The sequence below is a fragment of the Populus trichocarpa genome, chromosome 13 (assembly GCF_000002775.5).
Source record: "Populus trichocarpa isolate Nisqually-1 chromosome 13, P.trichocarpa_v4.1, whole genome shotgun sequence".
NCBI lineage: Eukaryota > Viridiplantae > Streptophyta > Magnoliopsida > Malpighiales > Salicaceae > Populus > Populus trichocarpa.
The window spans coordinates 5,833,606-5,861,601 of record NC_037297.2 but is presented as its reverse complement, the minus strand read 5'-3'; the positions used below and the strand labels follow the sequence as shown (position 1 = coordinate 5,861,601).

General features: G+C 32.6%; 1 protein-coding gene and 1 pseudogene across 4 annotated transcripts in view; both read right to left on the bottom strand.

Annotated features, from left to right (window-relative positions):
• Positions 1 to 27,996, bottom strand: part of LOC7482406 (tubulin-folding cofactor A) — an 84,282-nt gene that overhangs the window by 45,589 nt on the left and 10,697 nt on the right. The window lies entirely within an intron of this gene.
• Positions 18,941 to 20,010, bottom strand: LOC127904173 (L10-interacting MYB domain-containing protein-like; annotated as a pseudogene).

Here is a 27,996-nt window from a genome sequence, read left to right as displayed (position 1 = left end):
TTGAAAAGTTAAGAAAATGGAATCATGGTAACTTTGATCATAGAGTTAAGTATACCCCTAAATTCATAGACACGAAAACCAGTAAAAGCAACGATGACTGGAGAATCTTGTTTTTCCAAAGAAGCCTCATCAAAGCTTCTAGCAATGTCACCCCATAAAGTAATGCGAAGCTCCTCGCCTCTAAACAAAATAAAAGTAAATTAGACTAATGCTAGGAGGAATTTAATATAATAAATAATTTTAATTTATTATCAACCGTAAATTTTCAAGAATGAACTCCGTCTTGTCCTCAAGTGTTTGCCCCCGAACCAAAATCTTCTCAATCGGTTGTATTGTTTTTAGTCTACCAAGAACATCTACATAACTCATTGAATAATCATGTTAGCGAAATGAAAAAAATTATGCATGATACAGTTTGCTATGGAAGGGTAACAATGAAGAATACCCGTGAGAAGTCGTGATTCTTTTCCTTTGTTAAGGACATGTGTGAAATCAGTGAAATTAAAGTAATATCGTGGAATAGAAGTGGGAGAGAATCGAGGCGAGTGACTTTGGTGTCAGACTTAAGATCAATAACAGCTTCATGGCTAATAACAGTATTCATGTATCGATTTTCAAAGGTGTAGAAATTTTTAACTTCATAATAGTCACCCTTAGTAATGATTGAAGCAAAATGTGCAGCATCTATAGTTTTAGCTGATCCTTGTATTGCACCACCCTTGCTCAGAAAAAAAAGAAGCAATAATTGGTGTGAATGCATAATGGTAAGGTTAAAATATGTAGAATGATAGATGAGTAGAAAAAGTAATTTTGAGCATGGTAAAATCATAGCCTTTGGTTTTTAGGTGACATTGATAAAATCATCTTCCTCGTGGATAGCATGTATGTATATGTTATTGTTAAAAATTTGTTTTGTTAATGTAGACAACAACTGCTGGTTGTTTTTGGTTATAATCTTAGAAGAAGAATGAAGAGAATTTTGTTTAATGGCTTCCCTGCATAATTATCTTGCGGTAACAATTTTAAACCACCATTATTAATGAATGAATTATTCTCAGCATCTCTACATAGTTAGGGTCAGTTTATTAAGTTTGAACAGAGTATAGAAATAGGAAAAACATTTGGGTGGCAAACTAAACAATGTAGCAAATTTGGTACTATATTATGTAAGTATTTGAACATAATTATGCTCAGGGGATTAATTCCATTTCAAATTTTATAAAAGCTCAATACATCATTGCTTTTAAAAGATGCAATTTAAAAAATAGAATGTAAACAGAGGCAAGACTTTGAATAAGATAATAACAAAGGTCATATTAGTAGATATGTTGCATACCTCGCGATCAACAAATAGACAATTGAAGTTAGTTGCTTGTCCATTTTGTTTTGGAACCCAAACACGACATACCCGACCTCGAATTAAAGGGTAGAAAACATATTTTTTAATGTTCTACAAATGAATAGCCATTACTCTGCATAAAAAAAGCAAGCAAAAACTGAACAAATAAGCGAATAGCTAAATATAAGATTAAAATATAAAGACAATAGTAGAGCCAAATGGACCTTAAATCCCTAAATATAAAGACAATATGGCAGGAAAGTGTCATCATAAAAGCATAAATCCCATGTAATTTCCTGAAATGTTATTCATACCATTAATACATGTATGGCAGTTGTTTATATATATATACATGTATGGCAGAGGTGAAATTAATATATGAAATAAATAAATTGTTAGAAACAATAAAAATCAAGAATTAACCTAACAGATCTTTCATACTATTTTTTGAAATGATTTGTATGGCCGCGCGCTGCTGTGGGCAATCTTGCCGTAGCTTTCTTCATAATTATAAATTTATGAAACCTAAATCTAATAGCAAGAGAGAGAACGAAGAACTTTCCTAGCATGCAAGTAGGATCTAAATTCATTAAAAGGTAATGAACGTAATTGTTAAGCAATAATATCTTGAGTTAAAAATATTTGGCATCCAATAATTCTAGAACAAAAAAGTGCTTAATAAATTAAAAAAGAGGTGGATATAGCAGTGCTAGCAAGAATCAAGTCGAATGCTGTTAAAGGAAGTGAGTTTTAGCAAAAGCTGCAAAACAATATCCAGCACATGTATGTCATGATCGTCCATAGCTACATGTCCTGTAAATGAAAAATGAATCATAAAGCAACTAAAATAAAAAAGTTGTTTGACCATGCATTCTATTAATTTCTCAGTGTATAACAATGAAACCGCAAAACACAATTCAAAAACAAATCATTTGATATACTTAATATATAAATTATTCTTAAATAATACCAACCAATCCAGAGCAGCATAGAGGCTGCAAAAACATACAGAATGCTTCCACACAGCCATAGTGTTATCAAGCACATATTTGTTTCTTTATGAAGACTTGGCAAAAAAAATTAAGAGGTCAAAGTTTTTCATAAGTTCCCTTTGTGTAATGTTATGCTAATGAAATCAAATTAGAAAATTGGTTTAATTAAACTACAGCTAAAATAGTTTCGCTTCCCAGTGCCCTTTGTTATATACTTGTCAGATAAGGATGCTGTGTGTGGTTGATCTGATGTTCTATGAAATGTCAGCGGTCATCATTTTGATTAAATTGAAGGTTTATGATTCATTTTTCCCCCCAGGTCCATGTGTTGAATTCACTTAGCAGAAGAGCAGGGTTTCAAACATGCACATGTACGTTTTAATTGGAACCAGAGTGTATTGGAGCTGCTACCAGTTTTTCCAGCACTCTTGCTTGCATGCATTCAACATTATTGTGTTTTTTCTGTGTTTTTGTACCAATAAGATTTAATTTTTGCGAGGCCTGACCTAAGTCTATCTATTATGTATTTATCCTACTGCAGGATGCTGTTGTCTCTTTCTCCCTATACAGCGAGGCTCTTAAATTTGCTCAGCACAGGGAAAAGATGATTCAGACTGTTATACGTGCATTGACTCTCAAAATATATAATGGTATTTTATTATTATCTTTGTTTCCTTATGAATGTTGAACAGGTCATCGATAGCTTGCAACATTACTCTTTTGATTTTGCAGTTAGTGATGATATGGTTTATCAGTTCATAACAACTCCTCCAGTTTCAAGTTACTTCTCATATTTGATTCATAACTTGAAAGAGTAATGTACCCATGTAGACAACCTTGTCCATGCTTTAAAGTATGTTCCCTCAATTTCAATTTTTTTTGCATAAAAAATATTAAAAAACGCTAAGATATAAATGTGTTAGGTTTTTTTGCAAAACTATACCCAAGAGTCTCGGGTTTGGCTACAACGCCTGACCTAAGAGTGATATTTATAATATTAATAATAACATTAAACTTACATGACCCAAGTTTAAATGGGTCTAGCTGCAATACCAGACCCAATAGTCTTAGATGTGAGTCTGGCTGCAAGGTCGTGTCATTAAAGTGTGATAATTAAATAGATTAATTAAAAAAACAAAGAAAAAAAACCAACAAGAAGGAAAAAACTAATGAAGAAAGAAAAATTTGAATTAACTGGGTTAACCCGTCAAATCTGAGATCCGTATCATAAAAGTGTGATAGCTAAATAGAAAAGGATTTAAATAAAAACAGGAAAAAAAATTAAAACAAAAAAAAACAGCTCAACGTTTCACTTTGCAGTGCACAGTGAAACACTGAGTACTTTTAGTATATGTTATAATAATAATAATAATAATTATTATTATTATTATTATTATTATTATTATTATATATAAGTAAAAAAAGATTAATTAAAAAGGACAAAGCAAAGAGAAAAAAAAACCCACAGGAAGAAAAAAACTAATGAAGAAAAAGAAAAAAAAATCTGGATCAACTGGGTTAACCCGTCAAACTTGGGGTTCATGTCATGAAAGTCTGATAATTAAATAGAAAAAAATTAATATTAAAAAACTAAATTAAAATAATAATTAAAAAAGACAAAAAGACAAAAAAAACAAAAAAAAAAACTAAAGGCATTAGCTTTTTCACTGTGGACTACACTGTGCAGTCCACAGTAAAAGGCTTAAAAAGGAAAAGAAAAAAAAAACAAAGGCATATGCCACGGGTTATTTTTTTTCCTTGCATAAAAAACATCAAAAAATACTAAGATCTAAGAGTGTTAGGTCTTTCAGCAAAGATATATTCAAGAGTCTTTGGTCTAGCTGCAACGCTTGACCCAAGAGTAATATTTATAATATTAATAATAATATTAAACTTACACGACTCAAGTTTAATTGAGTTTAGTTGCAACAGCGGACCCAAGAGCCTTGGATGTGGGTCTGGCTGTAAGGTCGTGTTATAAAAGTGTGATAATTAAATAGATTAATTAAAAAGAAAAAACAAAAAAAAAAACCAACATGAAGAAAAAACAAATGAAGAAAAAGAAAAAAAATTATGAATTAACTGGGTTAACCCTTCAAACCAGGTTAACTCGTCAAACCTTAAATTCGCGTCATGAAAGTTTGATAACTAAATAGAAAAATAAAATTACGGGTTAACCCAGAATTAACTGGGTTAACCTATTAAGCTCGGAAGATGTGCCATGAAAGTCTGATAATTAAATAGAAAGAAATTTAACACTAACAAACTAAACTAAACAAAAAAATCAATTAAAAAGAGAAAAAAAATTCGGGTTAATTCGTCAAACTAAGTTAACCCGTCAAACTCGGGATCCGTGTCATGAAAGTCTGATAACTAAATAAAATAAAATTTAACATTAACAAACTAAATTAAACAAAAAAAATTCATTAAAAGAAAAAAACACAAAGAAAAAGTAAAAAAAGCCATAAAGGCATGAAAAAGGAAAAAGAACGAAAAAAATAAAACAAAAAAATGAGCAGTTTATAATTATAATATAATAAAATATAATAATAATAATAATAATAATATAATAATATTATTATATTATATGAAGAATGTTTCCCTTTTATGCAGGGAGATGGGCATTAATCAAAGAAGGAAGGACCTACTTTTAAAAACTGATAGAATTGTTGATGATCTGTACTTCTTAAAGGATATTCTTTGTGTTGGTGAATCTCGTTTGAGTAAAGTAGTGACGCAGAAGATATGTTATGCTCAACTTGCTTCTCATTCCCGTATTGCATCCTTTGCTTCATTCAAGGCAGAGTGATGTAAGATGTCTTTCCTCTTAATTCCTTAGGACTATATTTTTTTGTTATTGAATTTTATCAAACAATTTCTGATATCTTTTAAAATCATATTTTCTTGTGGGTCAGTCTATGCAACATGGAAACAAATATAATTGCAATCATATTTAGAAGGGAAGCAACCTTTGCTCATTAAGTTTTTTTTTGGCAACATAAACACTATCTTTGTACATCAAAAAGGGAAAAAAAAAACTAAGAGATATCAAATTGTCTTATTTGCTCGGAAAGGTAAGAGAATGGACCTTAAATGCATGAAAAAAGTACACACAGCAGGGTTAGCTGAAGGAGCAATCGGATCCTAGAATTAAACTTATCAAATTAATTTTTCATTGATGTATTCTTTCATCACTAATGAAAGTCTGTGAAGTGGACTAAGAGGGAAGAAATTGTAGACCATAATGATAGCCAGTCAAGCAACAAAAAAACCCTGTTGTCAAAGAAAAAGTACTTACATGAAGTAGCAAAAGTAGGCAGCAAAGCTGTTGATCAAGCAGACGAAGCGAAAGACTACCCTGAAAAAAACATGGAAAGACTTTATGAAAAACAGGGAAGCATGAGAAATTATTGTTGGCATGCACCGAAAAAAAGAAGTAAAAATTTAAATATATGATAGTTCAAATGCAATTAAATTTGATTTTTTTTTATGTTGCAAGAAGACTCATAGATTTTCAAGCTTGTGATTAGAAAATCCTAACATAGAAAAGATATAACAACGAATAAAAAGATTACCTTTTGGTAATAATTGAATGATATCTTTGTAACCAATGCTTTTGGCATAACATGATGGTTTTCCTTCATGATCGAAGGAAATGATTTTAAGCCCATTCTTTGATGTAACTCTTGATAAAGCAACGTATAATTGACCATGACTGAAAACTTGTTCTTTCAAGAAGACACCAACAATCTTAAGTGATTGTCCTTGGCTTTATTAATAGTCATAGCATAGCAAGGCCTAACAGGAAACTGTCTTCGTTTGATTGTGAAGGGGCATTTTTTATCATTAACTGGAAAGACAATTCGTGGAATAAAAACTCGATCTCCAATGTTAGAACCAGTAATAATTTGGGCTTCAATAATTCGCTCGGCAAGCTGTGTAACAATAAGCCTTGTCCCATTACATAAACCAGCAGAGGGACTAAGGTTCCGAAGTAACATAATTGGTGTGCCAATTTTCAAAGAAATATTGTGCTGAGGCACACCATTAAAGTCAAGCTGGTTGATAAATTCAATTGGATACAATAAATCTATGTTGTCAATGTCGCCAGAAGTTGTTTGGATAGAATCACAACTAAGAAAGCTGTATTTATGACCAGGTATAATATCAAGGATAAAATTATTAATCTCAGAAACAGTTAGGTTCTTTAGTGTAACAATTGCCCTCTCTTTAAAATAGAACGGGTCAAGATGAGCCCTTTAAATGTCAGGATATATGGCAGAGACAATAGCTGCAATCGGACAATCCCTGAAGTTCACATGGGATTTTGATAAATGCTGCATCATGATCATCCGGAATAGCCAAATCACATAGTTGTCCATCACTAATTAAAAGTATCCACTCTGCAAACTGTCTAAGTTCTTCCTTTTGATCTGGGCTTAAACCATCAGTTGATAGTCGCATATTTTGATTCAAAGTGAGGAATGTGAATGCAGACCAAAGCGATGAGCTGCTAAAAGAAGCATTAATTATTTCTTCCTTTGTTCCTCCAGGTATAACAGGAAGAATTTGTCGAAAATCCCCACCTAATAAGATGGACTTACCACCGAATGGATTGTTGAGTCGTCTCCCATCTAATGTTTTAAGAATATCCTGTAGAGACCTGTCTAACGCTTCAAAATAGAATCTATTATTCATTGGAGCCTCATCCCAAACAATGAGTGATGTCATCTCCAGTAGTCGTGAAAGGTGAGTGTTGTGTTTGATCTCGCACGTTGAATTCTCATTAACTTCTAATGGAATTTTAAATCTAGAATGGGATGTTCGTCCTCTAAGTAACAGAAGAGAAGCTATTCCAGATGAGGCAACAACAGGCAAAATTAAACCTTCAGATCTAACCCGATTAATAATTGTATGCCACAAAAAAGTCTTTCTTGTCCCACCATGACCATGAACAAATATGAGCGCTTGTTTGTTTTGTAGTATAGATGTAATAACAGAGTCATAGATGTTTTTTTGACATGGGTTAAGATGTGGGATAGCCAATGAATGGTTATTTCTAAGCTCAGCAAGATCATAGTCAAGTTCTTCCCTTAAAAGTTTGTTCCTGACCTCGTCCATCAATCGACCATTTGGCATTGGAAGTTTATGATCTTTCAATGATGTTGCGGAAGCATTAAAAGTTGTTCGAGTTCATATAGTACATAGTTCCTAAGTTCGTCATTAGACAAACGAAGGTTCAACATTGAAAAAGAAGATCTTAGGCGGTATTCAATGTCATCATGCATAAAATGCCAAAATTGATCGAAAAGACTATTCGGATCAGCAACCTCGCAAAACATAATAATATTAACAAAAAGTTGCCTTAGTTGCGGAGAGGAAGTTGTTGGAATAGCTTCACCAAACACGTCTGACCATTCTTTATCATCTCCTAATAGCCCCAAAGCCTTGCATGCAAGTTGAAAAGTTGCAAACACTATACCAGAGATTTGCCGCAAGTCTTCAAAGCTTTTTGCTCCTTTAACATGGTTAAGTAACATCCTGAGAAAATACAACTCCTTAGCAGCAAGATGGACATACACAATGCGACTAAAGCAAAATCCACGTGATCTAATAATCCATTCTTTCTGCCTAGCATCCCAAACGTACTTGCTTGGAAACTACGAGTAATATAGATCTCGTGCATCGACATCAACTCTGTTGCGCTCAAACCACTCTGTGAGCATTGTCTTATTAATCTCAGGCCTTCTAAGAACTGATGGTAGGGATTCATTACTTGAAAAAAACACATGGTGCTGTAATGGTAGATGGACTTGGAGTCTTTCAACAGCTGGGCTCCTTGAATGGATTGGGAATTGGAATAGCCGCCATACTGCCTCATATGGACAAATGAATCTACAGTTTAGATAAGCTTGTATTTCATCATTAGTCTCTTTTTTCATAACCATTCTGCATCGATCAGCTTCTTTGCTAACATACTTAAAAAGATACTTGATAAGCATGGATTGACAACAAATTTCAACATTAATGTGTGCACTGTATCAGAGCAGAAGTTCTTTGTTGTATGGGACAACATGACAATTTGAGAGGGAAATGCCAATTTTAATAACATGACCCATAGGCTGCGTGCGTCGTTTATAGTAAACAAAGTCATTCTCATTAAAGACAGTTGCATCCTTTTTTTTTTGGAAATTGTTTGGAACATTTATTCTTTTCCATACATTGAGCCTTTGGATTTGCAGCGCCGCATGGACCATGCATCATAAATTTTGAAACTATTTCATAGCAAACAGGATCTTGATTCTTCTCAGGTATCTCAGCTGAAATAACAGAGTCAACATCCTTAGGTGAACGAAATTTGAATTCTGGAGCTAGCCAGACTAATAAATGAGTGTATGGCAAGCCTCTTTTTGGAACTCCACAACGCAAACATCTAAAAAGAGAAAATGCAAGCAAAGAAGTAAAAATGGTTGTCTGCAAAAGGAAAAAAAAAAACCTGAAATTTTAGAAATAAAATAGAAATACCAGTAATTGTTCGTCCAAAAGGCTTTCCGGATTTGATAAATGACATCATATCAATTAGCTTTGAATGAAATACCCTTACGATGATGTCAGGCTTGTCCTCAGGCTGATAGTTTCTTGTCTTTTTAATTTCTCGATGAATTTCAAGCCACTTAACATTGCAGGTGAATGTGATAAAAAGATCAGGATTTCCATAACACCTACATATGGCCATAGCATCTTGGTAATTATTAATCATATACCGAGGGCTTCCAGTTAAAGAGGATGGGAGTATAATTTTCCCTGTAGTTGATCCATTAACATCACCTCTAGCAATAGCATCATGTATTCCTTTGTAATGTTCACTTCTAAGATTTTCTTTGTTTGCACGTATAAAATCCAAACGATCCTCTTCAACATTAACGAATGCATCGACCAAAAATTGTTGGTATAATCGTCCGCCTTTTATGAGAGTGCTTTCTTGCTTTTCTCTTTCATGAATGAGATAAGCATAATAGGCTCTCATCACAACCTTTTGTCTTTTTTTGGGTGCTGTTGCTCTTGATGAGCTAACATAATATCAGTGTGAAAGCCATCCTCACCATATGGAAAAAGAAGTGGATAATGAAGGGCCATAAATTTTGGATGAAGCTTTGAGATTCTTTGCAGTGTTCCAGATGAACTTTCAATAATTATGTCTCGATCAGATCGAGAATGACCAATGTCCCCAACAACCAAACCACCAATGTCGTTTAAAGAAGGATCATCGTATTGCCTTGAGTCATTATCTCTTTTACCAATTAATCGAAGCTTGAACTTTGGAACCTCGGCATCACCAAACCTTTGTCTAGCATGACGGAACAAACGAACTATTGATAAGACCAACAACAATCTCACTATCCAAGACTGAAGGAAAATTTTCATTGCAAAATGGTTGTAGTCGATTAGCAACCTCATTATCTGTATCAAAAATATAGAGCTGTGCAAACTTGGGACCTCTATTATCCATGGGAAGAAGAGAACCCATAAGATGGTGGCAATATCCATTGACCTTAAAGACATAAGATCCAGGTTGAGCATTAACAGAATGATCAATTGCAGCCCCCATGGACGTGAAAGCGAACATTGAGTTATAAGCATGAATTTCACGCCGAAACTTTTTGGATGATGAACCACTGGTTGGGTTGAGGAGGTTGTCAAGGTAGTTGGGTGTTTCTTGTGGAGCAGGAAGGACCACTTTCCCGTTATTACAACAAAGTGTAAAGCATGAGTTTGTTTTGGTTGAACGCGCCAAGCGTTCTTGGAACCAAAAAAAAGTGTCGCAATGCCTACACTTGTATGTTTTATCCCTAAAATCAATGTATTCAATTAAATAACCTGTAAAAAATAAAGTTAAGATACTCGAAGGAACGATATAAAAAAGGCAATGAATTAAAAAAAAAGTGGTTGCAAAAGGAACATGATCAGATTACATACACTTTCTTTTTTTCTGATAGGAAGCTTGGCCTATAATAGATTGATGATTAAGGGCTTGTTCAGAGAGTCCTCGAGATTCATGATTTGAAACTACATCATTATAGTGAAATGAAGCAAAGGCGATAGATTGTGGAGGATTGGATAGCTTTGTTGCATTAATTTCATTAGTTTGAGTTTGCATTATGTTGTTTGATAAGGAGAAGGTGGTTTGTATATCTATGTGCCGGTGCGAACAGACCAAAGTCCCAACTCCTTGAGTATGTTGTGGAGCAGATGTTGTATTTGAAGAGCTTGGGTTATCGGATAGCAAGATTCTATCAACAGGAGTTTCATAGTCATTGAAAGCAAATTCTGAGTATCGAGAAGATGGCACATACTCATCCGGCTGAACATGTCCGTGAGGACTTGTCATGCTGTTGCTCTAAATAAACCATGAAAACAAACATCAAGGTAAATGAAAGAAAAGCACTAAAAAACCATGATTAGCACAGGATCATGGTTAAGTGAAGGAAAACACAGGGATAGAGAAAATCTTAATGACATGCACTTTTTAAAGAAACCATGTAAACATAGGGATAATAAGCAATCGAAGAAAAAACATCATGAAATTAAGTGTTGGGCAAAGATTAACTGGCTTGCAAGGAAAAGGAATGACATTGGATTGAAATCTTTAATATATCATGAGACATGATGATGGGGTAGGCTTAGCTAAAAAAACTACTCCTTGGTTCAAGAAAGGATGAAGATATAACAATAAAAGATCAAAGAAAAAACACAGGGATAGAGAAAATCTTAATGACATGCACTTTTTAAAGAAACCATGTAAACATAGGGATAATAAGCAATCGAAGAAAAAACATCATGAAATTAAGTGTTGGGCAAAGATTAACTGGCTTGCAAGGAAAAGGAATGACATTGGATTGAAATCTTTAATATATCATGAGACATGATGATGGGGTAGGCTTAGCTAAAAAAACTACTCCTTGGTTCAAGAAAGGATGAAGATATAACAATAAAAGATCAAAGAAAAAACACAGGGATAGAGAAAATCTTAATGACATGCACTTTTTAAAGAAACCATGTAAACATAGGGATAATAAGCAATCGAAGAAAAAACATTATGAAATTAAGTGTTGGGCAAAGATTAACTGGCTTGCAAGGAAAAGGAATGACATTGGATTGAAATCTTTAATATATCATGAGACATGATGATGGGGTAGGCTTAGCTAAAAAAACTACTCCTTGGTTCAAGAAAGGATGAAGATATAACAATAAAAGATCAAGCAACTAAAAAAGAACATTCTGTGTTGCTAAACATAGAAATACCATAACCATGATTAAGCATGCAAGGAAATAGAAATGCATAAAGCAAATAAGAGAGAGGAACGAAACAAACCTGAGAAAATGTTGACGATAAATAAAAGTGACCCCTTCAAAACACCTAAAAAACCAAAGTAAAATTTTGATTAATATGTGCAAGGATAAAAACAAATAGACGTGGGGCATAAGACCTGGAAAATTAGGCATGAAAGAACAAACTAAAATAAAAATAAAAGATGAGCTAACATATTCAGGTGAAAGAAACTAACATCACAATCCTGGCAAGCGCCAAAAAAAAGAAGAAAAAAGGTAACAAAACCAGAACAAAATCGTATAAGCTGCAAAGAATAACAGCAATAATTTTTGTAATTCATCACAATCTTGGCAAGCGCCACACAAAAAAACAAAGAAAGGTAAGAAAACCAAAACAAAATCGTATAAGCTGCAAAGAATAAGGGCTATAATTTTTGTAATTTTTTTTAATAAGAGTGTCTTGTGTTCTGTAATCTTTTTAAAAAATTAAAAAATAGGGCAAGAATTTTTTTATTTTTAAAACCCTATTATAATCTGTAGTTTGACATATGTAAACACTGTTAAAAAATAAGGACTCATGACCTCCCTTCTTTATATGATCATTAGGCATGTGAAATATGTTGTAAGCTCATGGTCTTAAACGAACAATAATTAACCTAACAATAATTAACCTAACCTCATCATAAAAGTATAAATCCCATGTCATTTTCTTAAATGTCATTCATACCATTAATACATGTATGGTAGTCATGTAGAGAAGTGTCAATTTGTATATACCATTGAATAATTCGAATTTTTCTTTTTATATTAGATCTAAAAGGATATTGTTTTAAAATATTTTTTCCTCTCAAGCACAATGAAAAAACCAATGCTCATATCTAAAAAAAACAACATGTCTTAATGAATATATAACCCAAGTTTTAATTGTGATGCTAAGAAACATATATAAATTAATAAACAATATCATGAATCATATGTGTCTTAAAAACCAATACTTATGCGCAAAGTTTGTTTTTTTTTTCCCCTGTAATATTGAATGGCCATGCAAATCGTTTCAAAATTAGTGTGAAAGAACAGTCAATGAGCAACGGTTGCTTCTTTTCGTTTTTTGCATAATGGCTGGCCATACTCTCCTTTCCATTATTCTTATACATGTCGTGTCCCTAAAGTTTTATGAATCGCATTTCCGATGGAGTTTCGAGAAGCAAAATTAGCAGAGCTGTTCCAAAACTAAGAAGCTAAGCAGCAAGCAAGCAGCAAGCTTCTATGTCCGTCAAGATTTTGACCTTTAGCTCTCTATATTTTCTACATGCACTCTGGATAGAAATATATATAAATTTGTTGAGATATTTTAGAGATACAGATAAAGTTATTATTTAAATCTTGGATAAATCAAGTACAATATTTCTGTTTGGATTTGCGAGTGGTACAGATACAGTTAAATCAGCTCACTATATATATATATATATATATATATATATATATATATATATATATATATATATATATATATATATAATTTCATATAGCATTCCACCAATCATACGCAAAAGAAACAAAGAGAAAGAAAGAGAGATGGCTGGAGGGGCTTTCGCTCCAACATCTCGTGGAAAGGAATACCCTGGAAAGTTAACTTTCAGGATGTTCTTCACTTGCCTTTTTGCAGCAACAGGAGGTCTAATTTTTTGTTATGATCTTGGTATTTTAGGTGTGTAATAATGTAGAATTAAGCAATTTCTTTTTGAAGATGTAATAATTGTATCTTGATTTTTGTGTGTTTCTTTCTAACCACTTATTTATTTCGTATACTAATTTCACCTCTACGATGTTTCCTGGTGTTGAAGAAGAAGAAAAAATTTACAACGATTTGCACTGGTTTTGTTTTGGTTTAGTGTTAATGAAAAATGAATGGTAGCAATTCGAGGTTAGTTGTTAAGAGGTTCAAAGATCGAAATTAGGCTTTTTTCTTCAGTTTTGTGTTGACTTATGATCCACATCTTGTTCATGAGATGTTAATTAAATCTAAGTTGATCTCTGAGAGTTTTTTTTTTTTTTTTTTTTTTTTTGCAGACATTGAAACTTTTTTCTTTATTAGTTGTGTTTACTGATAGAGAAAATTAAACAATTAAATTACTCATAGTTTGAGTCCCATGTTGTCTATGTTTTTTGCAATGCCTCTCCGTGATTTTTGCAAGGGAGAACTTGCTTCCCTTAATGTTCCAATTTCTTTAGGACAATAACCTGTATGTCTATAATATAAATGAAGACATGAATTATTTTATGTTAAACAAATAATAATTGAGATAGCCACTATCATATTTCAAATTCGGTCAAACAAATAATAATTGAGATAGCCACTATCATATTTCAAATTCAGTTCAATTGATCATGCTTACTAAGTGCCTACTGCCCACTGAAAACTTCTTTCAATGTGGCCATTGATGTTTCTTGGAATCTTTGCTCATTAAGTTTTGTTTTGACAACATAATCACCATCTCTATACATAAAAAAAAAAGGACATCAAATATAAACGACATAGCTCGCATGTTAAGATTTTATAAAAAATATTAAGAGTTTATAAGGAAAAGCGGAGAAATACAAAACTGAAACTTGTAAAATATAGCATTGAAAAATAAGTTTACATGGAGAGGCATGAAATAAGAACAAAACAAAAATATCTTGTGGGATCTTATTTTCTTAAAAGAAACTGGGATGACTTAATATTAACAGAGATTAACCGAACAGTTGGTGGTAATCCCCCCAAGTAATCACTGAGCTCCAAATAAAGCTAGAGCAATGAATAATTTTTTCTATTTTATTTTAATTGCTACAATTTTTTTTCTAGAAAAGAATATGAAACCATATGCGTTAGGACTTGACGAAACCAAGACACGCTGCAGAATCACAGAAACCAGAAATAAAAGAGAAAAGAGAGAAGTCCCTCTTTTGAAGAACATGGCAACGATGAAAAGAGTGCAGAATCAAACACAAAGGCAAAGATACTTGATGTTTAATGAAATAAAATCGCTCCTTTGTCAAGTGGCTAATTTATGTAAACGTCGAAAATGATAAGGCATAGGCCATGCACAATAATTTAAGATGCAGATAGCTACATGAGCATAGTTATTTTTCACAACACAGCCTTAAAAAGCAACAAACAAAAAAATATTCTAACCTTGAAGTCTAAGTCCTCTCCTGAAAGATGATATGATAAAGGAAATAACGAACTACAAAGGAAAGCATAACAAATTATGGCTGCTATACACTGACAAAAACAAAAGGACATCCCACCCGAATCCTCAACAAACAAAAGTTGCACAAAAACATAACTTTAAACATCATAAGAGAGGTGGGAGCCGAGAGAATTGATTTGCTAAAAACACCACTTCAGAAAAGCACCATCCCATGCAATAAAACAATTAGAAGTGTCTGCCAACTACACTAACCAAAATAGAAATGCCAACTAAAACAGAACAGGAAATAATGAAAACGCAAAGGCAAGCATATGTGTATAATGATGCCAACATCACATTCATTTAATGCACTATTAAGAAGATTGGCTGGCTTGACTTTGTCTAAATGGAACCTGAAGGCATTTAATGCATGCACTATTAAAAAGATTGGCTGGCTTGACTTTGTCTACATGGAACCTGAAGACGTGTAAGTTTATTGCCTCTTTGCATGCCCTTTTAATTATTTTGAAGGTGATGAGATGTCAGATAATTCAATATCACCTTCAACTCTATAAACTTTACAGAAGGAAAAGAAGACTCAATTTCAGAGAAAGAAAAAACGACAGCCTAATTTTTCAAAGCATTTAAGACACCGATATCATGATGTCGCTTCTTTCAAACTTGTGCAGTGATAATATATGTTTTGTGGGAAAGCAAGCGAGACACTTCACTACAATGTAGTGATGATATATGTTTTCGAGTGTGTTTCGTATTGCGGTAGCTGTTGTGGTTGTGGTTTGAAAAAAGTTGTTTTATAAAAAGTACTTTTAGTTGAGGTTGGTTTAAAAAAATAGGTGTTTGGTTAAAACTGTGGTTGAAATTGAGGTTGAAGAAAAAGTTGTTTAATGTGTTTGGTTAAAAATTGTGGTTCAATTTCATTTTATTGTATAATTACCTAAAAGGACTTAATTCATAATACTAATGAACAGTTACATAAAAGTAACATTACAACCAATAAATTTTTGCAAATAGACCTAAACATATTAGAACAATAATTTATAATTGTGTCATTAAACTTGCAGCAATCCCATCACGTACGTAATCCATTCGCGAAGGCCTTTGGTGTCCTTGGCTTTGTGAATGTGAAGCCACATCAGTTAGAAAATCATCGGGCACAAAATCAAGATGGCGATCGAACTCCATAAATGCCACATCTTGCATTGAAGTTCTTCTAATGTAATTATGAATTGCCATGGATGCGACAACAATTCTAACTTGTGTCTTGTAATTAAAGGATTGCATATTCTGTAGGATTCGCCATCTTTTTTTCCAAACTCCAAATGTTCGTTCTATCACACAACGTAATAAAGAGTGCATACGGTTGAAAATTTCTTCACGAGTTTGTGGTTGTCCTCGCCTCAATTCTTGCAAATGATATCTGTGACCTCTATATGGACCTAAAAATCCATATTCATTAGGATATCCTGAATCAACCAAGTAGTATTTCCCTGGAAAAACATATAATTGTTTTAAATTGAAAATTGCAAAAACAAAAAAACAAAATAACATTACTTATCATATATACAGACACACACAAACACGTATTACTACCTTCTGGTGGCTTAGGAAATTTTATACGTGGATTGTCAATTGCCTCAAGAAAAATTCGTGTATCATGTGCACTACCTTCCCAACCCGCCCAAACAAATGTGAATTGCATGTCAAAGCTACATGCAGCCATAACATTCTAGGTCGGCACACCTTTTCGGCCAATAAATGGAATTTGATTTTCAAAAAAAACACATGCACGCACATGTCTACCGTCGATAGCTCCTACACAATTCTAATATACAATAAACCAGCAAAATAACATCAATTTGAGCTGACTAAAAAATTAAATTTCACAAATTCATGAAATACGAATCACCATTAACAAATACGATTAACGACATTACCTTGAAATGTGGCATATACCTCGGATTGTTCACAATTTCCCTCGGTGTGTTTACGAACCCAGGATCTGCAGGTTGAATTAAATCTGTAGCGAGCGAACAAACTGATCTAAGAACTTCATTAAAGTACATGCTAATTGTTTCTCCTGAATGTTGGAATCTCTCCTGAACTTCCCTGTTGGAAGCACCTAAAGCTATTGTATAAAGAAATATTCCAACTTTTTCAAAAACACACATTCTTCTAGATGCCTTTAACCCATATTGGTTTTCAAGTGTAAAGCACAGAGTCTGAAATGTCGTCGCATCCATCCTAAACATGTTTACATAGCGCGTCCAATGTCCATATAGTATTTCTGTCAACCATTGCATTCCAGTGTTGTACGAATCCATACACGGCTCCTTATATAAATAAGTATTATAATATAAAGCTATGGCACCTGCCGTGCATAAAATCAATTTCTGATCATCAAACTCCCTTTCCCAAAACAACTCACCTTCTTCATCTGAATCGTCGTCGTCGTCGTCGTCAGTATCAGAACTGTTATTATCACTGCAATCTCCATCGTTTACAAAAGAATTACCATAATTAACGTAATCGGCAATGTTATTCATTACGTCATCATAATCCCCGTCAAAAAGTGTTGAAAACCAGTGCGAATCCATATCTATCATGCAATATAAATTTTTTTTTGAATAATTGAAAATTGTATGACTTGTTACAAAAGAACACAAATGGATAATGCAAACCGAAATAAGTGTTATTGTTCAATTTCTCCATGTTTAATGAAATTTTGCTAGGCATGTAAATTTTATAAAGCTATATTTATTTGCAATTTAGTCCTTTACCTCCTTTGAAAGTGAAATTGAATTTCTTTTTCCAAAATGCCTATTATCTCTAATCAAAATTTCTAATTCCACTTGCTATAAACAACCTAAAAAATAGAATTTCAAGAGATCAAAAAAATCCAATTCCAGAAACAATAAACAATTCACACACAAATTGTTTTTCCTTTTCATTTCCTGCTTCCAATAATTCATTTCTTGTGCTAAATATAATGTCAACTGTACCATACAGCATTGAAAATTTCATTACCAAAACTGATTTGTGCGTGGAGCAATAATATTATCATTGGTTGTATTCCTTGAGTCAATAAATAAACAGCATGTTTGCCACCTTCCCCCAATATTCAAATCGGTTACTTATGGAATACTGCTTCAGAAATTTGGACAACACAATAATAACTATGTAGCAGAATATATAATGACAGAGGTCTAACAAAGCTGACGATTTTCTACCCTTCACTATCCCAATGAACACCATAAACAAACATTTAAAAACCTAAGAAACTAACCTAACTTTTAATGAATGTCATGACATTAACCAATCGGCTACAACCTAATGAATTAAATGGAACTTACCTATTACAGATGTATAAATAGCAGCAATCAGCAACACCAGCAATTAGAAACAACCACTCTTGATTGCAAGTACTAACACATTCGGTTTCTACCCAGAATTGACAATATGCAAGTGAATAACTTCCCATACTTACTGCTATTTATATACAAATACTTAAGAATTGATGTAATATTTCAAAAACTGTTACCTAACTTTCAAAAGCTACCATTCAAGAGCAAGTTACCAAACATTCAAATGTGGCATACACCAACTGAAAATTTCAAAATTAGCAACCTCAACCTTCCATTCAAGAGCAGCTAACCAAACATTCAAAATATAATACCAACAAGCAGTAGTCTCGGTTTTATAAATTATTATCACCAACCATTCAACTTCAAGTAACCGAACTGAAAAGGAGTACTTTAACAAGCTAAACATAACATTCAAAGTTAAGCATCCACATATTTAAGGTCTACAATTCAGAAATTAACATCCATGAAATTCCAACCCAACAACACTATTCAGTCATACATATATAGCAGAACATACATGGTAGTGGTGTTCCAAAAACTTAGCTACGGAAATACACCAAAACATGGGCAACTCCTTCTAATTCCAGCAACAATTGCAACACAGGAAGTCTGCAAAACCAGTGGAAAATATTTCAGACAAATAAATATTTTACTTGTCTACAGAATTCAACATAAATGCAAAGACATGAATAGGGTAAAAAGCTAAAAACTGACCTTGTCCATCTAAGTTTGTCTGTGTTTGTCAAACATTATTTTCAGCCATGATATTTTTCTATCAATACAACCCATTGCAGCCCACATCTCCCTCTTGCTCCTCGCACAGAAGAATTTAGTTGCAAAGGTATGCAATGCACTACCAAAGGACAACTCCATCAATAGAGTGCAGTTCTTCCATTACCTCTTCAATGCTACAACCTTTTTTTATCTCTACAAGGAGCTGTGATCCCTCTAGGCATGGAGACAGTCTCAACAAGTTTATCCATACGTGCAACTAGTACTGCTCCCATTCCAGTTCCCCTTCTCTTTTTTCGCAATTGAGGTGTAGTCTGATGTGCACCCTTTCTCTTTGAACTGCTGGGGTTGCTACAACTGTGTGCGACATTGCTTCCACCAACCATATTGCTAACATCACGTGTGAAATCAGGGATTGCATCCTCTTCAGAGTCGCCACTTCCTTCTTCCATATTAGTATCCTCATTGGTTGTATTCCTCATTCCAGCAGTCACATTATCTTCATCTGATAAGAGTCCTTGTGAGGAAGTCCAAGCATATTCTCCCGTGGCCACTATGTTAGTAAACATGATATCGTACTTGGCACACAACGAGGGCTCTATGCCGACATGCCTAAACTTCTTTGCTCCTCTCATTTCATGTGCAATGACAGCTAGATGTAATTAGGAATGATAGTAGATGAATAAATAATACAACATGACAAAAAAAATTATGAGGCTATTGCAAATCAGCAAACTAACCTGAATTTTTGATTGCCACCATTCATCAGTTGCTGAGATGGTCCCAAGTTCAGTAGACCAACCAACTCCAGTTTCAGTTATTAATTTTTTCCATACCCTTCAGTCCTTTTTAATCCCATCCCATTTGTTTTTAAGCTGAGATTTTGATAAGGAAAGGCCTGTTTGATCTTTGAATGACTGTATGATAAATTTCCAGCCAGCTTTATCAAAATGTGTGTTTGGTCTCATGCCTCTCTCAATAGCTGTAATGCAAATGTCGCAAAATGTATGCAACATTGCCTTGCTCCAAGAAGCTTTATCATGTGTGTCAGACCCATCCATTGCTTATGGTTAACAATGCAATGAAAAATTAAACAAACAATTAACCAAATGAACAAGAGATTGAATGCTGATAAGGCCATAATACAATAGTAACAGAACAGGAAATTACATGTGCAGCAAAAGGTCAACCAAAGAATAACAAAAGGTTGAATGTTGACAAGGAATGAAAACATAAATAAAGAAATTATCTATAGCAACTTGGTTGACAATACAAGAAAGAATTCAAAACACCATTCAATATAGATGAATAAAGCTTTAATGCTGATAAGGGATGAAAAAAAGAAACTAGGGAACTAGTTCAAAAAAGATTGCATGATGTGAAGTGTGAACTAAGAAACTTGACAGGGGAAAGAACATAAAAACCTACCCACTGTGGCATAAACCTATAACTGTTTGTCATCAATTAGCAGGGGGTGTTCTAATTAGCAACTAAAATTATTTGTTTAAGTTACTATGTTTGTAGTTGTTGGCAATCAGCAGCACACAATACCAGTTTAACATAGCAAGTAGAGGATGTTATATATATTTTAATGTACATTTATTAACTTGTTAGCAATCTGCAGAATGCCACAACTAATACGATTTTAACATAGAAAGCAGGGGATGTTCTACTTTAGCAACTGAAATTAATTGTGCCCTAATTACGTTTAGTTGGTAACAATCAGCAGCACACAGCAAACACACAAATAACTGCATATACATGGAGGGAATAAAGATAATGAAAAATTAGCACTAATGGTTGACGAGAGTAAAATACTATTGAATTAAAAAGGGCATAAACAGGTCAATTTTACTGCAATGAACAAAAAAAAACTTAAAATTAATAAGAGGATCAGTGAAGTAAGCACAGTACCCGTTGGAAATTGCAACTGAGGTGTTTGAATGAAGCACGATGTTGATATATGTGGTGAGGTTGTTGAAGGCAGGAAGACAGGTTGCTCGTCGTCTTCTTTTTGTGTTGATGCTTCAGAAACGAAGGAAAAATTAGCATATATAACTATCGAGAGTAAACAACAAGTGATTAAACAAAAGGGGATAAACAGATCTTCACTAAAATAAACAACAATTAACTTAAATTTTCTATAAGAACAGACCAGTGAACTAACCCGTTGTAAATTTGAGCTCTGGTGCTTGAATCAAGCTCGATCTATATATATGTTTCGGGGTTGTTGCAAAGGGTTGTTGTTGTTCTTCATTTCCTTTTGTTAAAGAGAAATGAATGACAATTGAATGTGCAGAAAGAGACGAAGCCATCAATTTAATGTTTTGGGTTATGCAGCAGTAATGGTTTACTGTGGAGTTGTTGTGCGCAATTACGGTTGATGGGCAGGGAAATGAATGCAAATGGAAGAACAAGAATGGAAAGGAGAAGAGCAAATGAGAACTGAACGAGAACAGTGTGTTTTGGTAATTTCCACTCTTATCATCTCTAGAAAGTTCAACCACAGGTTGAAACTTGTAAAAAAGCAGTATTTTACTGCTTCCAACAAATCGTGGTCCTGCCGCATATAAGTGGTGGGACCCATGTTTTTTTATTTTTAAACCATCTGTAACCAAACGATCATTTAGTGCGTTTTTGAAAAAACGCAAACGCTAACGCGTTGCCAAACTGGCTCTTCGTGGGGAAAGTTACAGTGCTTTCCCTACGCGTTTTAGAGTTCTTTAATTAGTTCATTAACTTTTTTTAAAATGCCTTCTATATCCCTTAATAGTAACTTTTATGATTTTTAGGTAAAATTTCCTGAATCCTGATACCTGTTTATACCAAATCTTGCCCGAGTTATATCGAATTTCACTAAGTTACTCGTTGGTACTTTCAGTTTCATGAAATTCACTTCTATAAAAATTTTATTCACATTTTCGTGTTTATTTATTTATTTATATATATTAACACTTGAACAAAACATTTTAATTCAGATTCTCGAATATATCATCGTTTTATAATTTAATTTATCGTTTTCCCTTATTTTTTGTAATCCTGACTTTTATTAATATCAATAATATTATCTGGGGTTTTACATAACACGTCTACAACCTTTGTTAGTTTTAGATGTATATTGTTCATTCTTTTTCTCTATATGTTATTGGACACTCTCATAAAGTCTCTTTACCATCTCTATACCTTTTGATTAATAACATAGCCAAGAAAAACAACTTTATCCATGTAAAAAGTACACTTATTTAAGTTAGCATATAATTTTTTATACCTCAAAACATCAGGTACACAATGTAAATGGTTAATATACTCATCTAAGCTTTTATCGTAAACTAAGATATCATCAAAATAAATTACCAAAAACCTATCTATAAGGCACACAATACATGATTCATTAATATCATAAATATACTCGATGCATTAGTGAGACCAAACTACATAATCAATCATTCATGTAGCCAAAGTTTAGTCTTAAAAGTAGTTTTTCATTTATCATCTTCTTTCATTCTAATTTGATGATAACCACTTTTCAAATCAAGTTTTGTAAAGTTACATAAACCATGTAATTCCTTTAACATATCATCTAGCCTAGTAATCGGATGCTTATACTTTACCGTAATGTTGTTGACAACTTATCAATCCATTCACTTCCACCAAGATCCATCCTTTTTTTGATTTAAGAAGCACTAGTATCACACATTGACTTATGTTCTCCTACAAGTACACCTTAGCCATCAACTCCTTAACTTGCCTTTAAAGCTCGTTTGTCTCCTACGAATGTGTTTGGTATTGTGGTAGCTGTTATGGTTGTGGTTTGAAAAAAATTATTTTATAAAAAGTACTTTTAGTTGAGGTTGGTTTGGAAAAATTTATGTTTGGTTAAAAAATTGTGGTTGAAATTGAGGTTGAACAAAAAGTAGTTTAATGTGTTTGGTTAAAAGAATGCTTTTCAAATTGAGGTTATAAAATAATTAATATATATATATTGATGGTTTTTAATTTAAATATTGTAGATTTAACTACTGCTATTACATCATGAAATAAATAATATTGATATCCAATATTTTTTATTGTTCGATCAAATTCTGCAAATGCTACGTCATCAAGCGATCTTCTTTTAATTTTTCGAATAAAACACAATTAAAAATAAAAATAAAAATTAAATTTTTTTAACTGGGTTGGACCCAGCAAGAACAAAATTGGGATTGTGATCAAATTCTGCAAATGTTACGTCATCAAGCGATCTCCTTCTAATTTTTTGAATAAAACACAATTAAAAAAAATTAAATTTTTTAACAGGTTCAGACCCGGTTCAATGCATTTAGTTTTGACCGGACCTGGTCCGGCCAGAACAGTGGAGAGAAAAGCCAAGCATTTTCCCCTTGTGTTAACACCCCTCCCCTCCCCTCCACCTAGATATTATATGCCTCTCTTTATCTCTTCTCTTTCGTTAACCATACCTCACGCAGATTCAAATTTTATTTCCTGTGATTTTTATGGATATGGACGAGTAATATTGATTTTCAACATGGCGACCATTTTTCTTTTCTCTGTACGTTGATGATGATGACACCAAGCATTCAATATTCGCAAGTGGCTGGAGGAAACTCGATTGTGGCACCCATATAGCTGCTTTTTTTAATTACCAGTACGGAACAAAAACGCAGCAAGAAGCATGAAAAAACTGCTTCATTAGAACCTGTGGTTAAACCTTATTTTTAGTGGGTCCCATGAGCCAAACCACAGCTGCTATTTATAACCAAACACTAGTTTTATTGAGTTTGAAAAAAACATAGCAGCTACTGTTGAGCCAAACGCCCTCGAAATACTTCTATAGGTTGATTAATTAGGAATTATAGATATAGGTATATGATCAATTTGATGTGTTTATTCTCCTGATTTACAGCAAACCATTAGGAACATCATAAAGGAATACATCTTCATATTTCTCCAACAAAGAAACAACAATATTATAAAAAGAATGATCAATATTGTTAATGTTAAAACATGTCTTTTTGTATAAAAGTACAATTATAGGCTGGTTATAAGAAGAAGCTCTTTTAATATCACTTTTTTTTGCATAAAAATTGACATACTTATTTGTTTTTTGCCTTTAAACTCTCTTTTTCTTTCTTTTCATGTAGCCCGTCTCTTCTTTCTTTTTTATTGGCTTCTTTTTTTTTCATTCCTCTTAACCATTTTTCCTTTTTCTCTCTTCTCAACCTCACTTTTTTTTTTAATTTATATTTTTTTCATACAGTTGTCTTGGGGTTAATGATATAAAGGTGATGGATTTTCCATCTAATATCAATAAATACTTATTCTTAAACTCATCATAAGTAACTTTCCATTCAAACTATCATGACGTACCCAATAATATGTGATTCGCATGCACATGAAGAACATAACAAAACACCTTATCACTATACCACTTAATTGAAAAAGAAATCAAAACTTGTTTATTCATTTTTACTTTTCTACATTTATTTAACCAATACAACTTATATGGTCTATGATATTTTATAGTAGGTAAATTTAATTTTTTTACAAGAGTAATACTAGTTATATTAGCACAACGTTCTAATTTATAATCATACTACATATCTTATTACTGATATGGCATCTTATATAGAAAATATTCACTATTTACTGCTTCAAACAATCCTTTTTACTTGAACACTTTATGCACGCCTAACCACAAGTGACTCACCCTCAACTAGACACTCTACCTCATCATTACTAGCATCCTTAAATTGTGGCATCTTCTCATCATCGTTGTTATTTTTGGTTTCTTCCTCCTCATAGTCATATAAGATCATAGTTTTTGTGTTTGGACATTGAGAAGTTATGTGACCTATTCCTAAACAATAGAAACATTTAGTATCATGATTATGAAGTGGTTAGGAATTATAATTACCTCTAATATTGGTGGAGACGTTTCTCTTGCCCTTAGGTTCTTCAACTTTACTCCTTTTAATATCTTTATCATTTTTCTTCCAATTCAGCCTTAATGAGAAAATGGACCAAAATTTTAACTATAATTTGAACTTCCCTTCCTCTTACGTTACATTTCCACCTTCGTAGTCATATGCATTATGTCTTCTAACTCTATATGGTTTTGTAACTCTATAACATTCGATATCTCATTATTCAAACCATTTAAAAAAATTACCATGGTAGTTTATCTATCCTTTGTATTTTCTCGAATCATAGCTACCTACATCTCTTTATAGTAATCCTTCACACTTTTAAAACCTTGAGTTAAGATTTGCAATTTATGATACAAGTCCTAAAAATAGTGGTTAGGGATAAATATTTTCCTAATAATCACATTCATCTCCCACCAAGTATCAATAAGCCTCTCATAATTCCTCTTCTTACTCAACACAAGGTAACCCCACTATATAATAATATAATCAGTAAACTTAATCACGACTAACTTTACCTTTTTCTTCTCAGAGTAGTTATGATAATGAGAAATCATCTCTATTTTCTTCTCTCGTTTAGGTAAGTTTCTAGATCATTTATTCCTTAAAAAAATGATATCTTCATTTTAATACTCCTAAGATTTCTATCTAAACCATCACGAACTTTAGTATCTCATTTAAACTCTCTATTATCAAAATTTCTGTTTAGCCAAATTCTCTCCCCTTGACTGAATAAAGCTTCATTAAAATCATTTGCATCTCCATCCTCATTCTCATCTATAAACTCATCTACAATTATACGAGCATGTCTTTCTTGCCTCCTAATATTAATGACCCTTTGGGATTGTCCCTCCTGCAAATTAGCAATTATGACATCTTATATATCCATTTAATCCTTTGCTTCACCAAATAACAGATTTATTCTCTTAAATTGTTGCCAAATTGCTTATAACACAAATAATGTATTCTCCTTCTCCTACTTAAATGAAGAAAATCATCTTTGGACTCATATTCATATCTGGAAAAAAACAAAATGTTAGTAGGAAACCTTACACATTTTTTTATGTGCTTACACTTAAAGATATGTCACTCCACTCATATTTCACTATTAACTTGGCTTTTCTCGATGTTATTCTTGCACCTTTTTGCCTTTTATAACTCCTAACTCTTTTCTTCAGTTTTTCAAGGAACTAAACAAAATCAATCAAAATATTTCAGCTTATAAAGTTCAATTAACGAATGCAAAAAGACAAGCCAATCAAGAAAATGAGAACGAATTCAAGAATGACTCAAATAAAACCCGAAAAAAATAATGGAAATAAATCTGAATTCGCCACAAGATAAATCAATAAAACTTATTCCTGTATGTAATTAAATAAAACCAAAGTCAATATGAATTTATCCAAACAAATCAAAACCATAATAAATTTTTTTTCGAAAGCTATTGAATTTCAATAACGTCGATTTTAATCAACTTGATTTTAAGATTTGGTCTCTTTTTTTTTGACAAAATACTAGATTGATTTATAACACTTTTTTTAATTAATGAAACAGTTAACTATAAAATTAGGATAAAGCCAAAATCAAGAATATAAAAAAACTAGAAAATCATGTTAAAGTTGAAATAAAGAGCTAAAAAAACTAAGGTTCAACAGTTTTGAGAGAAAACCGAACTTAACAACAAAAATAAGACTCAAAACATGAACAAAACTGAATTTAAAGATAGATAGATAGATAGATGGATAGATAGAACTTAATTTTAAAGTCAATCTTTTATGTCAATTGATGTGAAACCAAAGGGTAAGAACTCTATAACCCGCAATCAAGATTGAATACAAACCCAAGAAAGCTTGAATAAAACTTGACCCAATAATTACCTTGATCATAAAACCAAAGTTACAAAGATTAAATGCCACAAAGAAGTAATCTTTGATAAATTTTGAACAATTCAATAAAGAACCAAGAGCAAGAGAAATCCTCTCCAATATTATTTTTGAAGTCATCAAGTTATCGCAACTTACAAACCATAAAGAGTATTATTTACAATTCAACAAAATAAAATCTATTGGAATATTAGGTTGAAATTAAAACCCAAATATAAACTACTTTAATAGTACTTTTAAAATAAAATAACAAAGCTCAAGCCTTAATAAGTATAAGACTCATACCGCAAGTCTTTTGATAATTAAATCTCCAATCCACATGAAATTAGGATTCTACCCAAACTGCCTCTTAGAAGGAATTTTAGCCCAAACTCACAAGCCATAAGGAAAACCGGCTCCAAACCAAATCTATAAGACTCATACCGCAAGTCTTTTGATAATTAAATCTCCAATCCACATGAAATTAGGATTCTACCCAAACTGCCTCTTAGAAGGAATTTTAGCCCAAACTCACAAGCCATAAGGAAAACCGGCTCCAAACCAAATCTTAGCCCAAATCTACAAGTCACAAGAAAAATAAACCCTAACCTGCAAGCTAAAATTGTCCTTCTCTAGCATGGATTACATTTATAAAAGTCTAATCCTTTTTATAACTAAAATTAATTTCTTTACACCACTTTAGCAGGAATTCTCAAAGTTTTTTTTTGCCCTAATGTCTCGAATAATCCCATTAAATGCCTCATTGATCATCTTGACTCTCGCTCTTATAATCAGCCTAATCAGAACATGCAATAAATCTTGTGGTGTTACTTGTTGATTTTTATTCTTATTTTGACTTATATTTACTTATATCAAGAATAGTTTTCATATAAATGTTAATAGCCATCATAACCATTAATATGCTTAAAATGCATCAAATTGATATAAAGATAACTTTCTTAAATGGTGACCTTGACAATGCAGTTTATATAGAACAATCCAAAGGTTTGTTATTAAAGGGCAATAAAATAAAATCTGTAAGTTTGTCAAGTTATTATATAATTTGAAATAAGCTCATAAACAATGACATGAAAAAATAAATAGTTTATATTGACAAATGAGTTTAAAATCAACATGGTTGATAAATATGTTTAGATTAAAAACACAAATAAATTATATATCATTGTATATCTTTAGATGGATGACAAGTTAATTTAAGGCAACAATAATTCATAATCAAGTATACCAAGAAAACATTGGC